This window comes from Saccostrea echinata, unplaced genomic scaffold (genome assembly GCF_033153115.1).
Source record: "Saccostrea echinata isolate AGI-Se365-2 ecotype Australia unplaced genomic scaffold, CSIRO_AGI_Sech_v1 ptg000054l, whole genome shotgun sequence".
Classification (NCBI taxonomy): Eukaryota; Metazoa; Mollusca; class Bivalvia; order Ostreida; family Ostreidae; genus Saccostrea; species Saccostrea echinata.
Genome location: NW_026889803.1, coordinates 49423682 through 49441410, shown reverse-complemented (window position 1 = coordinate 49441410; position 17729 = coordinate 49423682). Strand labels below are relative to the sequence as shown.

The following is a 17729-nucleotide window of genomic DNA, read 5'->3' as shown; positions in this document are numbered from 1 at the left end:
CATCCGAAAGACCCGCAACTTTCACTTCAAAGTGCCGAACGCTTGGCGAAGGAACAGTTGCTTGCTATTTTTTATTGACTTAGGTCAGTCGCGGCCGTGATTCGAACACACGACCTTCCGATCATGGAGCGAGCGCTCTACCGACTGAGCTACAGTGACGGTCATATGTCGACGTGATTTGGAAGTTCCAACATATGTATTCTTTAAGTATTTTACCCTCGATATCTCGAAGTTTTTTCTTGGTCCTATCGAGATAACGAGGTTTGACTGTATTTCAATTTATTTATACGATTTGTCAAGTCGCCCGCGTGGCGCAGTGGTTAGGGTCTTCGCTCTAGAGTCGCGGAGTAAGGATTTGATCCTTGCGTCGCGGGTTCGAATCCCACTGTGGGACGTGGAGATCGGTCCTTCGGATGAGACCGTATAAACCGAGGTCCAGTGTCGCAGTAGATGCTGGCACGAAAAAGATCCCTCACTGCTCAATGGCTTTCAGTGCCGAGTATAGGTCAAAATTTACAGCTCTCCACCGCCAAGTGGTGGCGTCTCCATATGAATGAAAAATTCTCGAGAGGGACGTTAAAACAATAAATAAACAAAACAAACGATTTGTCAATATTATTTAAAAAAAAAGGGGGGGGGGGACGAAAACCCACTTATACGGTAAAATTGTGTTATAGTATGAAGAAATGATAATTTTTGACTTCTTTGGTGTGTGTATGCTACTAGTATTTCAGAGACAAACAATTTCAATCTTTTTGATATTGTTGCCAATTGTGGAAATTTTACAAAAAGCATACGTTAATGTAAAATGAAATATCAAAGAAAATTTTGTCATAATTCTGATTTAATTTTTGACTCTTTTTTTTTCGCACAATAGGCATTTTGCTCGTCTTGTTCGCCCATCTCCTTTGAAATCCTTACAATGAAAACTTTTTGAACTATTGTACATAAAGCCTGAGTCAGACAGAAAAAGCGATATTTCCCCAAAATTTATTGGCGTCTTCTATTATTGTAAAGTATTATGACAAAAATTGAAAAAGGTTGAAAACTAAGTAATAGCGTCAAAATTAAGTGTTGACAAACAGACGGAAAATTAAGGGTTGACAAACAGAGGGACCTTAATATAAAAAAAAATAAAATAAAATAAAAATTGTTTTCCTCTTATGGCCAACTCTTCCTACAGTCGTTTTACCGGTCTTGTAGAGTAGGCTTTCCCCCTCTACCCCCCCCCCCCCCCCCGAAAGCTGGCGCTGGCTCTAGAGTAGGACCCCCCCCCCCCCGGAAAAAAGGCTCTAGAGTAGAATTTCTCCCACAGAAAACGGGCTCTAGAGTAGAATTTCTCCCACAGAAAACAGGCTATAGGGTTTCTCCTACAGTAATCCCTCACCAGATTCAGTTTTCCGGTGAAAAACCCTCCTCTGTGTAATAGTTATAGAGTGCGATTTTCCCCCGAGCCAATTTCCCCTCAGTAAAATATCATGACTGTACTTATGTATGAGGGAGAGGGGGACACATTGTTACAAGTGTCCCTTCTTCAAAATGGCGACCAGTTCCATTGAAACATACGAAGTATAAAAAACGAAAATTTGAAATCTCTTTTTTTCTCAGTAACGAACAACCAATTCTCTTGAAGCAATAAAATCTCAATCTTTTCTTTTGGTTCAACTGGTTAAAAAAAAGGGGTACAGTCTATGTAATCGGTTGGAGACGAATTTTTAACTGAATCCATGGAAACAAAAAGGAATTTTATTTAAATGGATTTTTTTCCTCCAATTTGTATTTCAAACTATATGTACATAATATTAAGGCGAAGGTGTCTCTCCAAGATCCTTGTTTGTAATTATCAAAAGTATCTACCGTTGCCATAGAACTAAAAATGGGTCATTTATTTCTAAAAATTTGAAATTTTGCAAAACTTAAAAAGAGTATAACTAATGTAATAGGGTTCGTTGAATAATTTAAAAACGCAGTTGATCCTTGCTTCATTGTTGTATTTTATTAAATAATAGTAACCATGGTAACAGTAGAGTAGTATAATATAGTAGACCCTGTAATAACAATAACAATTATTAGACAAGCTAAAAATACACATTTAACTCCATTATAGTATATCATCATTATAATAAATCTCATACTTTATAATTCATATTCTCTTTAAATTAAATTGATATAAAAAATAATTACCACTTCTTTATCACAGAACAATTTATCATAAAAATAATTCCTTTATTAATTTAGTCATTTAAAAATAAAAAATCATAATAATTATCAAAATCATTATCTGATATTAAATAATTCTAAATCAAATAATCTTATGTGATTTCATATTGAACATTAACACAAATACAATTTCATGCATTGGACATAACACACATGAAATTTAATTCAACATAAAATATAGACATGCATGACAAATACTCAAAAATAAGTTCTGTCAACACATACACATAATGGAACAACACATAAACATGAAACACATAAATTACCTTTAATATGGTCAAAAGGTCTGGATTATATACTAGCTGTTACACATGTAGCTGTGACAGTCCTATAAGGAATGCATAACAATGAGTAATCTCCCTTAGCTGCTTTAAAAATCTTTAATAATAATAACTGCTTTATTTAATGAAAAATACCTATGCTTTTAAATTTAAAGAATTATTTAAATTATATGAAACAAAAGATAAAATTCCTAATTTTACTATTAATCACATTACAGTTATACAAGTTAATTATAAAAAATAGTTTTACAACTTTAGACTTATTTATTCATTTCACTCAGTCCTACATATATACAATTTAATTCTTGAATTAGAGTGAAATGTCTGATAAAATATTTATACTGCTCATATACACAATCTTTCAAACTTGCATTCACCATTCAAACACCTTTTTCACTCACTTTCACATAAACATACAAAATCACAATCATACATGAAAATAATATAAAGAACAGACCTGAAATTCTGGAATTAAACACTAAAACAAAATAAACTGCTACACCCCAAATCGTGTGAAATCAGGAAAAATTTAAGACATCCTGTCAGTTTTGACACAAAGACTGGTATGACCAGTTCTAACCAAAAATAAACTGCCCACAAAGAGATTTCCCTCCAAAAACCTCGACCAATGAAATCTCACTGATGGGTCACTTCATAGGTCACTGACCTCTCAAAGTTTATTACTATAAATACTATAAGGGAAACATATTTATTTATACTAAAGTAATTCCTAAATAATTGTATCTTCTAAAGTATAATATACCTTAAATAAATAATAAATTCCTGAAATATAAATATAAATTTAAATTAAATAAATTTCCTGTAAATAATAATATCAAAATTATTTTGTAGATAATATTACTAAACATATCAAATAAACACAAAATCCTAAAATACTAAAAATATATACACTTTTCAAATATTTACACTTTACCACACTAAAAAAAGAGAGTATTTGCTCTCTGCTTTCAAATCCAATGATAGTATTACTGAGTATACCGCTGGGGTTGAGGGGACATACTTACGCTTCGGCTTTCAAAAGCAGGGTTTCTTGTATATTGCTTTTGGCTTTTTTTCCTTTTTTCCCTTGAAGAACAATTCGATTCAAATACTCACAAAATGGTATGTTGAACCCATCAGTTACACACAAATTTTAGAATTTTTTCACTCACTCTTTTTAAAAAGGATCGACTCATAGATAAAACACTGGGCCTATAAGAGCAAACAAATTATTAAATAAATAAACTTTTTAAAATTTGTGAACAAACATGTACCCCGACAGAGGAAGTTGAGACATTCGAATTGTTTGAGTGACTAATTACACAATTTCCTGTAAGTTAAAGTTTTGGGCTGAGGCTCAATGAATGATGTATTCTAAGATTTCATACTAAATTTTACAATTCTTGAGTCGAAAACACTCATATTTCTATTAAAAAATTACTCAGTAGTTGACTCTGTCACGACAGCCGTCGTGTTCTGTTCAGTCAGACACAACAAGATTTTTTTTTTTCTATTTACATTTTTTTTATATATATAAATAAAATCAGTATTAACAATATTTACACAATATTTATATAGTTATAATTTACAATATGGAAAAAAGCAAGATGGCGCTCGTGAGGTGACAGGTCGATTTTTGGTGAGCGCGAGTTTGGAGATATTTAACAAAATATTGACTGATATGACAGAGAATTTTCTAACAGAGTGTTAAAATACCTTGAGGAGCGTCTTTACATTGTAAAAAACATAGTGAAAAATTAAGATTGGATCTAACTATCAGTGTTTAAAAGGAATATAAACATTCTATACAGCCGTGAGTACTGCTTACTACAGTTTACTACAGTTTATTTTAAACACCTCGATTCACCTATGTTGGATGACCTCTTTGTTTAAATTGTTTAAACTTTGTCTCCGCTACCCCAAAACATGCCAAATACCAGGAAAGGGTCTGAAAACAGTAAATCTGGGCCTGAAAAAAATGAAACGATTGTAGCAACAAACGACCTAACATTAGCGTCCCTTAAAACTGATCTACACGAAATAAAAGAATGCTTGCAAAAAACGGTCAAAACATGCGATCTCGAATCTATGGTGACGAATATTGTGAAGGGACTTTTAAAGATTCATGAAGAAAATGCAGAAAAACGAGAAACACAATTAAAACAAAAAATTGATGGTCTAACAAAAGACGTTGATAGATTAACATTGGAAAATGAATCTCTACGAGAAAAATTATGTGAAACAAATAAAAACAATAGAGAACTGCAAAAGGAAATGAATGAGCTAAGAGATCTTGCTACTTTTGCCACAGTGAAGGCCAACTATAATGAGCAATACAGCAGAAAAAACAATGTTAAAATTTACGGTGTTCAAGAGACAAAAGACGAGAATATTATCGAGGTCGTGAAATCTGTATTGAAAGAGAAGGGGGGTGTAGAGGTCAATGAATGTGACATAGTGGCAGTTCACAGAATACCAGGATCCAGGGCAAAAGCACCAAAACCTATTCTTTTGAAGATGAAAAATAACGACAAAAAGGCCCACATAATGCGAAAGCGATCAACGGTGAAGGACGCCCCTGGTAACGTTCGATTGGGCGACGACGTTACCAAAGAAAACAGCGAGTTAATTGCCCGCCTGTTGGATAATGAATGTGTAACGTCGGCATGGTACTTCAATGGGTCGGTTTATGGACAGGTGAAGGGAAAACGAGTAAGGTTTGATATTCTAGATGACATCGAATACAAAGTAAATAAGATCCGGGACTAAAAAATCCGACCGTATTCCCACCGACGTTAGTTGACAGTAATGTTTATCCGGTGTCATAAGCATTGACTTTTTTCCGAACAGTGACTCACTAGATCACGGTAGTCAACTTGTTTTTCTGTGGAATTTTTTTTTAACTGTTGATAATCATTATCTGACTTACTGTATTGTTGCTTTTTCTGTGCTCTTTCTTTCTTTCTATCTCTATAGTAGACTTATATTCAATATCATGAGTTCACCTCCATGGTTCCGTTGGGTATCTAAACGTTTTTGCGTAATTATATCAAATGGTTAAAATTCTATCAGTAAATTGCCAAGGTTTAGGTGATATTGCAAAACGCAAGGATGTTTTCAATTATTTAAGAGCGTTGAAATATAACATTTACTGTTTGCAAGACACACACTTTTCCTGTGATATCGAAAATGAAGTAAGAAATTTACGGGGATATCAGTGCTTTTTTAGCTCATATACTACAAACTCCAGGGGAGTTGCAATTCTGATAAATAATAACTTTGATTTTAAACCCCTTGCAGAAAAGGGTGAAGTTGATGGAAACTATATTTTGCTTAAAGCATGTATAGAGGGACATGAAGTATTGATATGCACTATATATGGTCCTAATAATGACACTCCACTCTTCTATGAAAACATACAAAATCACATTGAGGATATGCACTGTAGTAATTTTATCTGGTGTGGTGATTTTAATTTAGTTTTAAACCCAGAAATCCTTAATCAAAATTCTTCTGTTGCAGCAGGTAAAACACATTGGAGTGAGCTTCTAGAAATTGAAATTAAGGAATGGAAAAAAATTCACATAATACCCTTCAGAGTAACAAAAGACTGTAAACTCCAATGGTTCCAGTATAGGATTATAAACAAAATTTTAGCAACAAATTCATTCCTATTCAAAATTAAGAAAAATGACTGTAAGTTCTGCAGTTTTTGCCACACCGAGGAGGAAACAATAGAACACCTTTTGTGGGAATGCAATAGTACACAAATTTTTCTAGAAGAATTTGTTCATTTACTTGAAGATAAGACTGGTCTAAAGATTAGAGTTACTAAGAAATCTTTTATTTTAGGGTTTATTGATGAAAACACTGATGTTCAAAATGCTATTCTTCTTTGGCTTAAATATTATATTTATACTGCAAGATGCACCCAGAAATCTATTAATGTACATACTGCAATATCACAAATGAAATTTTATTATGAAACACAAAAATTTATTTCTTATAAGAATGGTGGAAAGGAAAAGTTTGATACCCAGTGGAACAGGTGGAACCTACTATTCTCTTAACTCTCACCCTCTCTCTCTCTCTCTCTCTCTCTCTCTCTCTCTCTCACTCATAAAATAAAAACGCACTTCTGCTTTTGAAACTTGATGTATGTATATAATGTTATGTATGTTGTGTGAATAAAAAAAAAAAAAAAAAAAAATTTACAATATGTATATCTTAAAAGTCTCTTTCAATCCACGTCATCCTGGTGTTCGCTCACAACCACGTCCAGACACGCCCCGTTTCACGACGGACTCCCGCCAACTGGCTCCCAGTGGGTCTCCGGTCTGTTGAACGTCATTGCCAACACACACATGACTAGATATTATCAGGATTATATCAGGAACCTTTAAATTAAATAACATTTTTAAGTCACACGTTACGTATACCTAAAAAAAAACTAGTCACCATTGACTATCATTGCACAAATGGCACACCGTACAAACAGTAAATCTATCCAAACACTGTTATATATGTAGACAGGGTTAAGAATACACAATTTCTTAACATAAGTGGTTTTAACAACTAAACCCACGACACCGACTGTATAAGCGGCAAAACAAAATACATTGCGTGCGTACATAACTTAGTACCTGCACAAAACCAGAACATTACACGCATGAGTAACTCTACTCAGCAAAACTTGTATACGTAAACAGTAACAAAAACATTACTTAACCCATTTTCTTACAAAGTTAACAAATCTTAATGCAATATCAAAACACTAAATAATAAGAAAATTTAACTTACCCCTCATGGAGAAATGGTTACCGTTGTAAAAACTACCTATCTACACATCTTGGATTGTACGTCAAGCATGTAAAAAGTATGAAAACGTGGACCCCGGCTACCTGGTCAGCAATGCAGCGATTTAAATACTCCAAATACAATAGGCCGTAACTGACCAATGCCTGCAATTTCTAAATTTGAGGTTCATTACAGGTAACAGAATAAAGAGGTCCCGTAAAGGAAAAATAAGTAAAAATCATAAACATAAATAAAACAATAATCGGGATTAAATTTTGATTGTGACAGACTCGTATAAACTTTTAGCCAAAATATTGTCGATGTTATTTAAACATTAGATTTCCCCTCAGGGAGAAATCCTACTCTGGAGTACAGATTTCGGAGGGAAAGCTGGCTATGGGGGAAATCCTACTCTACAACACCGGTAGCGAATCGGTTTTATTTTTTGTTGTTGTTTCATCTTGCACTCACCCTCCATGGTCAAAGTTCCAAATGTTCTGGGTTGTTGTCTAATTACCAGGATCCCGAAAATATAAATGGTACAGACACAGAGATGTTAATTACAACACCCCTATTTTCCAAGTTTCGAACTCATTTTCAGCATCGAATCAAGCGCCTCATCGTACTGTTGCACACCCAGTAAATAAAATATGTGTTGATTCAAAGGTCTTTTCCCCGAAATTAAACGGTACGAAAATTGTACATTTTTTCCCCAAAATTAAATAGTATGAAAAATTGTGCATTTTATGATAAACTATTTTCTTAGACACAATTTTCATGGAATATCTTTGCTTATTTTAGTAGTATTTTCACTTTTGCCAGCTTTTCAGGTTTTTGCATCCCGTAAAACATTTTTATGAACTTCAAAATTTCATGAACCGAAACTAGGAAAACAACACATGGTTGGTGTGGACGTAATTTTTATCTAAAAGTCTGTTATTGTTTAATTTAATATTTTCACGTTACGTTTATCCTAAATATTGAAAACATAATCAACACACTGAAAATTTTGATTTAGAAACTTCAATTTATTTACATATTTTCGTTTTCTATGACTTGCACCTGCGCGTGTTCAAATCTAGGTCTTTGATTCAAATACATGTACTGTAAAACTGTGGAAAATAATCATGCTTATGTTACAAAGACACTACGCAGGGGAAAAACCCTACCTATTCAGGGTTCTAATTGGCGACTAATTTAGTCGCCATGGCGTCTAAAATTTTTGATTGGCGCCTAATTTTTTTTCCATAAGTCGCCAAATTTGCGACCATTTTAAATTGACTTCGCGATCGACGAATTCCGGAACTTTTAACATTTTTCAAGATTTTTGTTTTTCTGAAGAAGCGAAAAGAAATTTAAAAGAAAAAAAAAATATTTTTAGCTATGGACATGTCATGTTTTATTAGTCACCTTTTTTTTTTAGTAAGCACACGTGTGAACAAAATTTTACGTCGCGTCATGGGTCCATATATTTATAACTATTAACTTTTAAAGGTGGCGCCTAAAAATATTGCCTGGCGACTAAAAATTTGCATTGGCGATTAAATTTTTTGACAAGGCGCCAGCTGGCGCCTAAATTTTAGAGGTCACTTAGAGGCCTGCTATTAAAACACACACACACACACACAAAACCATAAGAGTTTTAGTCAGAAATGAAATATGGAGATAACGAACAGTATTCAAGCTCAAAGTCCATTATAACAATACAAATCGAGAGCAGAGCAAACATGGACCTCCGAAAACATCAGAGGTGGGATCAGGTTCCATGGAGGAGTGAACATCCCCTGCCGACCGATCACATCCGTCATGTGCTCCTTGTCATGATCGGGAAATAACGCCATTCAAAGGATTTGATTTCACCAATCTAGTATTAGATCTATTTCTTAGGAAAATCAAGGTATTAAATGCTTAATATAGACATAATATGACAAATTTTCGACAAATATAGAAAGAAATTGACAGAATTCAAAGGCTTCGACCAGAAGAATCAATTTTAGGACTCTTGATTTTGTTTTTTGTGATCTAAAGTGTCAAAAATCAAAAGGCGCTCGCGGATGCTAAACTGGCCTTTTAAAGGAAACAATTTAAAAGGTAATGTAGAAGGAAAAATAATATATAATTTTGTTCAAATGAAGGGCAACACCCTCTTTCAAGGGGAGATAATTAAGAATTAGTGAAAACTTATTGGTATTTTTTTTTAAAGTATCTTTTTCTCAATGACCACTGGGCCAAAAAAGATTAAATTCATGTGAAAGCTTTATTACATAGTGTTGATTTAAGTTAAATAAATCATGACCCACAGGGATAGGCGCGGGTGGTACCACAATGGCCGATTGATTGTATATTGTTTTACGTCCCATTCGAGAATTTTTCACTCATATAGAGACGTCACCATATATAGGTGAAGAGCTTCACATTTTGACCTTTACTCGGTACTCGGGGCCATTGAGCAGTGAGGGATTTTTATCGTGCCAACGTGTAACAATTTGTGATAATGGCATGGAAATATTCCCTCGCTGTAACCAAATCTTTGAAAAAGAACAAAGAGTAAGTGCAAACAAGTTTATTATAGTGCTCCAAAAAAATGCAAAGAATATCTGCACACCTGCACACACACACACAACACGCACATCTACAACAATCGCACAAATAAAAAAAACAAAAAACAAAATAATAATAAAAAAAAATAATGATAGTATCAATATACCGACTATAATAGATTCATACCAGACCCGACAAATGTTTCATTGCCATGTGCGAATAAAATCAAAATCGGAAACACTGACTGGCGAGACCACAGAGGTTGACCCAAGACGTTACCGTATACTGTTCATGGACACACAGTCGTTGGTTACTCATGGAATTACGGTTACGACACTGTCCAAAGGCCGCACGTCCCTCTAGCCTTCAACGCCTTAGTACGTAGAATTTCCTCGAATGTCTCAGTATGCCATAATATTCACCTGCTACTGTAAACACGCACATACACAGCTGGTCACCTAAAATAACACATTATTTAAAGGTCTGGGTTTCCATAGTCGGTAATAAACGCATTCATAAGGAATACTTGAATATGTCGGGTACATTATCTAGTACAAATAAAACTTAACAAAGTAATGAAATAATAACTTTTCTTTTTAAAAAAAAATAACAAAAAAAACCTAGCTAACAAAATATACAGTTCAAACTCACCGCTGCCAAAGTTCTCAAAATTACTCTACTGTCCACACAGGAAAACTTCTCGAACACACACAAACCACTCAGGCCAAATGCACGCAGCCATTTTTCTCGCGACCACACAGGTCATACAACATTTGTACTTAGGAAGGACACACCGTCTCACTTCTACGGCCTGCTCAGAACTAACTTACACGTAGACTAAATTGTTAAAACCGGTCTGACAGCCGTGACCAGCTATCCGTAACGACTATACGATGAGAATGAACCTATGGTACACCATAACCAACATAATCAAATTAAACAAAATTGTGACAATACCTCCCCTTTTAAGTTTCAAAATTGGAAATCATATTTTGAGAGTTAACATGAAACAACTATATTTACAAAACATGACGACTCAAAAAATCAGCGCCCACGTTATCAACACCTTTGATAGCATGAACTACAAAATTATAGGACTGCAGAAAGATGGCCCAGCGCATTAACCTACCATTTGAAACTTTTGATCTGTTCAGATACACCAATGGTTGATGATCTGTCTGCAGAACGAAAGTCTTACCGTACAAGTATGCCTGAAATTTTCTTACAGCCCATACAATAGCTTAGCACTCTTTCTCAATCACAGAATAACTTCTCTCTCTTTCACTCAACTTTCTACTGGCATATGCCACTGGAAACATTTTCTCATGCATTTGCAATAAAACAGCACCTATTCCGTAGTCGGAAGCATCTGTTCTGAGAAAGAAATCTCTTTTAAAGTCTGGGAGTCTCAGAATTGGGGCATGTAACAGTAATGACTTTAAATTCATAAAAGATTTCTCATGCTCATCGCACCATTCAGTTTTATTAGCTCACCTGAGCTGAAAGCTCAAGTGAGCTTTTCTGATCACATTTTGTCTGTAGTCCGTCTGTCCGTCTGTCTGTAAACTTTTCACATTTTCGACTTCTTCTCCAGAACCACTGGGCCAATTTCAACCAAACTTGCCACAAAGCATCCTTGGGTGAAGAGGATTCAAGTTTGTTAAAATGAAGGGCCACGCCCTCTTTCAAGGGGAGATAATTAAGAATTAGTGAAAAATGAATAGCATCTTTAAAAAATCTTCTTCTCAAGAACCACAGGTCCAGGAAAGATGAAACTCATATGGAAGCATCCCCAGGTAGTGTAGATCCAAGTTTGTTCAAATCATGACCCCCGGGGGTAGGGCGGGGCCACAATGGAGGATCAAAGTTTTACATAGAAATATATAGGAAAAATCTTTAAAAATCTTCTTCTCAAGAACAGTAAAGCCATGAAGAGTCATATTTATAGGGAAGCATCCTCAGGAAGTGTAGATTCAATTTTGTTCAAATCATGACCCCCGGGAGTAGGGCGGGGCCACAATGGAGGATCCAAATTTTAAATAGAAATATATAGGAAAAATCTTTAAAAATCTTCTTCTCAAGAACAGTAAAGCCATGAAGAGTCATATTTATAGGGAAGCATCCTCAGGAAGTGTAGATTTAATTTTGTTCAAATCATGACCCCCGGGGGTAGGGCGGGGCCACAATGGAGGATCCAAATTTTACATAGAAATATATAGGAAAAATCTTTAAAAATCTTCTTCTCAAGAACAGTAAAGCCATGAAGAGTCATATTTATATGGAAGCATCCTCAGGTAGTGTAGATTCAAGTTTGTTCAAATCATGACCCCCGGGGGTAGGGAGGGGCCACAATGGAGGATCAAAGTTTTACATAGAAATATATAGGAAAAATCTTTAAAAATCTTCTTTTCAAGAACAGTAAAGCCATGAAGAGTCATATTTATAGGGAAGCATCCTCAGGAAGTGTAGATTCAAGTTTGTTCAAATCATGACCCCCGGGGGTAGGGCGGGGCCACAATGGAGGATCAAAATTTTACATAGAAATATATAGGAAAAATCTTTAAAAATCTTCTTTTCAAGAACAGCAAAGCCATGAAGAGTCATATTTATATGGAAGCATCCTCAGGAAGTGTAGATTTAAGTTTGTTCAAATCATGACCCCCGGGGGTAGGGCGGGGCCACAATGGAGGATCCAAATTTTACTTAGAAATATATAGGAAAAATCTTTAAAAATCTTCTTTTCAAGAACAGTAAAGCCATGAAGAGTCATATTTATATGGAAGCATCCTCAGGAAGTGTAGATTCAATTTTGTTCAATTCATGGCTCCCGGGGGTAGGGCGGGGCCACAATGGAGGATCAAAGTTTTACATAGAAATATATAGGAAAAATTTCTTCTCAAGAACAGCAAAGCGATGAGGAGTCAAATTTATATGGAAGCATCCTCAGGTAGTCTAGATTCAAGTTTGTTCAAATCATGACCCCCGGGGGTAGGGCGGGGCCACAATGGAGGATCAAAGTTTTACATAGAAATATATAGGAAAAATTTCTTCTCAAGAACAGCAAAGCCATGAGGAGTCAAATTTATATGGGAGCATCCTCAGGTAGTGTAGATTCAATTTTGTTCAAATGATGACCCCCGGGGGTAGGGCGGGGCCCAATGGGGGATCGAAAGTTTTACATAAGAACATATAGAAAAAAATTTCTTCTCAAGAACAGAAAAGCTATGTTAGTCTTATTGATATGGAAGCATCCTCGGGTAATGTAGATTCAAGTTTGTTCAAATGATGACCCCTGAGATAGGGAGGAGCTACAATGGGGGATCAAATTTTTACAAATGAATAAATGGGAAAATTCTTTTAAAATCTTCTCAAGTACAACAAATTCATTTGTTATATTGACATGGAAGCATCATCAGGTAGTTTAAAATTCAAGCCCCCCCCCCCTTTCATTACTGAATTGATTTGTGCCTTAGTCTAGCCAGTGTGCTCAGGTGAGCGATGTGGCCCATGGGCCTCTTGTTTGGGGTGCCTTTCTTAGTCAAATCCGTCAAAGGACAAGCAACAACAGCAAAATTGGGAACAAACGTACGGTAATAACCAATCAGTCCCAAGAAAGAACGTACCTGTTTCTTGGTTTCAGGACGAGGGGCATTCTTGATTGCTTCAAGCTTGTCATTGTTAGGTCGCATTACACCTTTTCCAACTGAGTGACCTAAAAAATCAAGTGAGCTAAAACCTACAAAACATTTAGAAGGTTTTGCATTCAGTTTCCCCGACCGTAGTCTTTCTAATAGACACCTAATAGACACCAAATGTTCTTCCCAAGTTTCAGAATGAATTAAGATGTCGTCAATGAAACTATCGGTATCTTTTAAACCTTTCAACAGAACACGCATCATACGATTAAATGTCGCCGCCGCGTTTGATAAACCGAATGGCATTACTTTGAACCTAAACAAACCATCAGGAGTGACGAATGATGTCAGGTCTTTGTCCTCGTCCCTCATAGGAATTTGCCAGTATCCTTTGCAAAGGGCTACTTTAGTAAAATACTTACTTTGTCCAATTCTAGCAAAAATTTCCTCAGGATCAGGCATTGGTTCGGCATCAAACACTGTCACCTTGTTTAGCTTTCTAAAGTCGATGCATATTCTCTTAGAACCATCAGCTTTCTTGGCAACAACAATAGAGCTGGCGTAAGGAGATTCGGACGGCTCTATAATGTCCATCTCAATCATTTTCTTGATTTCGTCCCTAACGGAATCACGCAAAGCAAATGGAATTTGATACGGCTTGTTGCGAATAGGATCCGTAGTTGTCAGATGTATCTCATGTTGAGCCAAATGAGTAAGATTAGGTAAATCAGACAAAACATCTTTGAATTCTGATAAAATCTTTTTGACGTCCTCTTGTTGCGATTCAGTCAGATCCGAGTCAACATTCACGTTTTCAAATGTTTCCTTGGCTTCGGAAGGCGGTATCTCTAGAGGGAAATCACTCTCACCTTCTAAATTCTCACCATCTTGAGGTATTTCTTCTTCTATGACAGAGCAAGAACTAAGAACTTCAGGTGAATTTGTTTCTCTTTCAACATACTTCTTCAAAAGGTTAGCGTGGAAAGTCTTGATTTTGCCCTGAACATCAACTTTGTAGTCAGCCATTCCACATTTGGAAACAATGGTAAATGGACCCTTCCATTGCATGAGTAGCTTATTGTTGTCCGTTGGAAGAAGGATTAAAACCTTGTCCTGGACACTGAATGAACGTGACCTTGTTTTCCGATCGTAATATTTCTTATAGCGCTGACTGGACGTCTGTAAGGACTTTCTAGCTAATTCACATGTCTCTTCTAAGCGCTCTTTCAAGTCGATCACATATTGATAAGTGCTCTTGACTTCTGGGTCTTTTAATTCCTTCGTCCACATCTCTCGTAGAACTGTCATCGGTCCCCGGACTGATCGACCATATAATAATTCAAATGGGGAAAAACCCATGCTATCTTGAGGAACTTCGCGGTATGCAAACAATAAAGGTGCTATATACCTGTCCCAGTCCTTGGGTCTTTCAGCAGCCATACGTCTAATCATTTGTTTAAGTGTTCCATTGAACTTTTCAACTAAACCATTGCAGGCAGGATGGTACAGAGTGGTTGTTAGTTGTGCAATGGAAAGTAAACGACCTACCTCTTTCATAAAGTTAGACGTAAACTGGGTTCCCATATCTGATAAAATCTCCTTAGGAATTCCAAGTCTAGTGAAGAATTCAAACATTGCCTCAGCAACACGTTCCGTCTCAATGCCTTTCAGTGCGACGGCTTCAGGGTACCTTGTACTGTAATCTACCATAGTGAGTACATACCTGTTCCCACGATCGGTTGCTGGAAAAAATGGCCCAATCAAATCTACAGCAACTCGCTCAAATGGCGTATCAATGAGGGGCATTGACTCTAGTGGAACTGGGGAGACCTTACCTTTTGGTACGGTTTGCTGACACACGTCGCAGGATCTACAATATCTTCCTACATCTCCTTGTACTCCAGGCCAATAAAAGTTAGACAATACCCTATCCGTTGTCTTTTTGATTCCCAAGTGACCAGACAGTACATAATCATGTGCAAGTTTCATAACTGTAATGCGGTGTGGTGAGGGAACAACAAACTGTCTAAAAATGTTATTACTACTCACCTTCGGAGACTGAAAATATCAGAACAACAGATCATCTTCAATGGCAAACCAAGACACATTCTGTTGTCCTGTGAACTTCCGAACACCAGTCCTTGCATATTCCCGATACTTATCCAATGTAGCATCCTCATTTTGTGCAACTCTCATATCATCTACTGAGGTAAAATTGTCAGTGATACTAGTTACCTTCAATGTTTTGTACTTTTTCTTTTTCCTTCTGAACTTGATTTCTTGTCTGTACGGCTGAGCCTACCACCAATTCTCGTGTATCGTTTTCCACAACTTCGTTGTTATTTCTGCGAGTGTCCCATTCTGGATCAGGGTCTGATGGATCTCTGGCGCCGTCTATATTACCTATGATTAAACCATAGACTGGGTTGTTCATACATAGAGCTTTGACCTTACCTGATATGAACGGTGTATGTATGTTGATGTACGCCTCAGGAACTTTCCGGACAGTTCCGTCAATGAGTACACATTCAACATTCCGCCCTGTCAGCTGGTCTTGAGAAACTAGACTGTGTTTTACTACAACCCCACTGCATCCACTGTCTCGCAGAACCTCCACAGGATGATTACTTACATACCCATCTGAAACTGGCATATTATGACAAACACGACAAGCTCCACCAATAACTGGTAACATATGTCCACAACGTAATGTTACTTGATTGTTCTGTATGCAACAATCTTTTAGTTTATCTGACAAAATGCACAAAGAACCTACATGTTTACCTGATTCAGGGGATTGGTTTCCTTGTTGATTCTCTACCTCAACATCCAATTTCTGGAGCTGTGACTTCGTAGATCGGGAAGTAGCCCTTGATGAAGAACCAGAGGTTAACATTGCTGCGCTTTTGTAAGTGTGAGTACGATTTCCTTTCTTAAGCCTGTCAAAACAATCCCTAGCGATGTGTCCAGTTCGGCCACACTCATGACACTTTCTATCATTCTTATCTGTACTTGAGAAAGGTTTCTTTTGAACCGTTGTTGATGTTGACCTCACATCATCGGTCGCTACTCGATAATTTGTGCGATCGTAAGAAAATGAAGAAGTACCATGCGCTTCAATAAACTGTTCTGCTAAACGCGTCATTTCTTTAACATCTTTCGGGTGACGTTCTCGTAAGAAAGTAGCTAAAGTCTTACTACAACTTGAAATAAATTGTTCGCGCAACATAAGATCTTTTAAGCCTTCAAACGTTGATGGGGATTTCGCGAGTTCCATCCACCTTTTCAGATAATTGTCTAAACGCGCGAAGAATTGAGGGGGATTCTCCCCTTTTTCTGGCTTACTACCTCTGAATTTCTCGCGGAAACCTTCTTCAGACAATCTAAACCTCTGAAGCAACGAACATTTGAGCTTGTCATAATCAAATGCATCGCCAGGAGATAAACGAGAGTAAACCTCAAGAGCAGTACCTGTAAGCAAAGCACTAAGATTTATTGACCATGTATCCTTAGACCATTTAGCATTTTCTGCAAACCTTTCAAATCTTTGTAGATAAGCATCAATACAGTCTCTTTGATCATTAAATGGAGGAAGTTTGGGCAACTTAGCACGACTTTGAACAGACACATCAGGGGACATGGGGGCACTTTGATGCTTAGAGTTAATTTCTAATGCTAATGCATCTGCTTTTGCTCTCTCTAACTGAATTTGTTTTTCCAACAATGCCAAATGATTGTTTGATTCTTTCATTTGCATCTCCATGCTCAACTCTTTTTCTTTTCTCCTAGACTCTTGCTCACATTGTACTATCTGCAAATCAAGTTCTTTCTCTTCTCTTTTCGCCTCTCTTTCCTTTGCTCTCTCCTCTCTTAACAATTTATCTTCTTCAATTTTTCTTTCAGCTCTTTCTTTTTCTCTTACATATTCTAACAACTGATCTCCTTGCAAACCTAACTTTTGCCCTATCTCCACTAATTTCTCTAACTCTTTCTCCATTTTCAAAGTTCAGTTAAATCAGCGTAAGGATAATGTGATCTAAAATATTTCCATCCCGGACGAGCCCCCAATTGTCACAATTTGTGATAATGGCATGGAAATATTCCCTCGCTGTAACCAAATCTTTGAAAAAGAACAAAGAGTAAGTGCAAACAAGTTTATTATAGTGCTCCAAAAAAATGCAAAGAATATCTGCACACCTGCACACACACACACACAACACGCACATCTACAACAATCGCACAAATAAACAAAAAA

At 36.4% G+C, this 17729-nt stretch overlaps 1 long non-coding RNA gene and 1 pseudogene across 1 annotated transcript; both read right to left on the bottom strand.

The window, feature by feature from the left end:
• Positions 1-1981: 1981 nt before the first annotated feature.
• LOC133172269 (uncharacterized) lies at positions 1982-2599 on the bottom strand. Its single transcript, XR_009718924.1, has 2 exons — positions 2487-2599; positions 1982-2048 (listed from the first exon to the last, which is right to left on the bottom strand). It is a non-coding gene; the product is annotated as an uncharacterized LOC133172269 (long non-coding RNA).
• A 10762-nt stretch (positions 2600-13361) lies between these two features.
• Positions 13362-16437, bottom strand: LOC133172264 (uncharacterized; annotated as a pseudogene).
• Positions 16438-17729: the final 1292 nt, after the last annotated feature.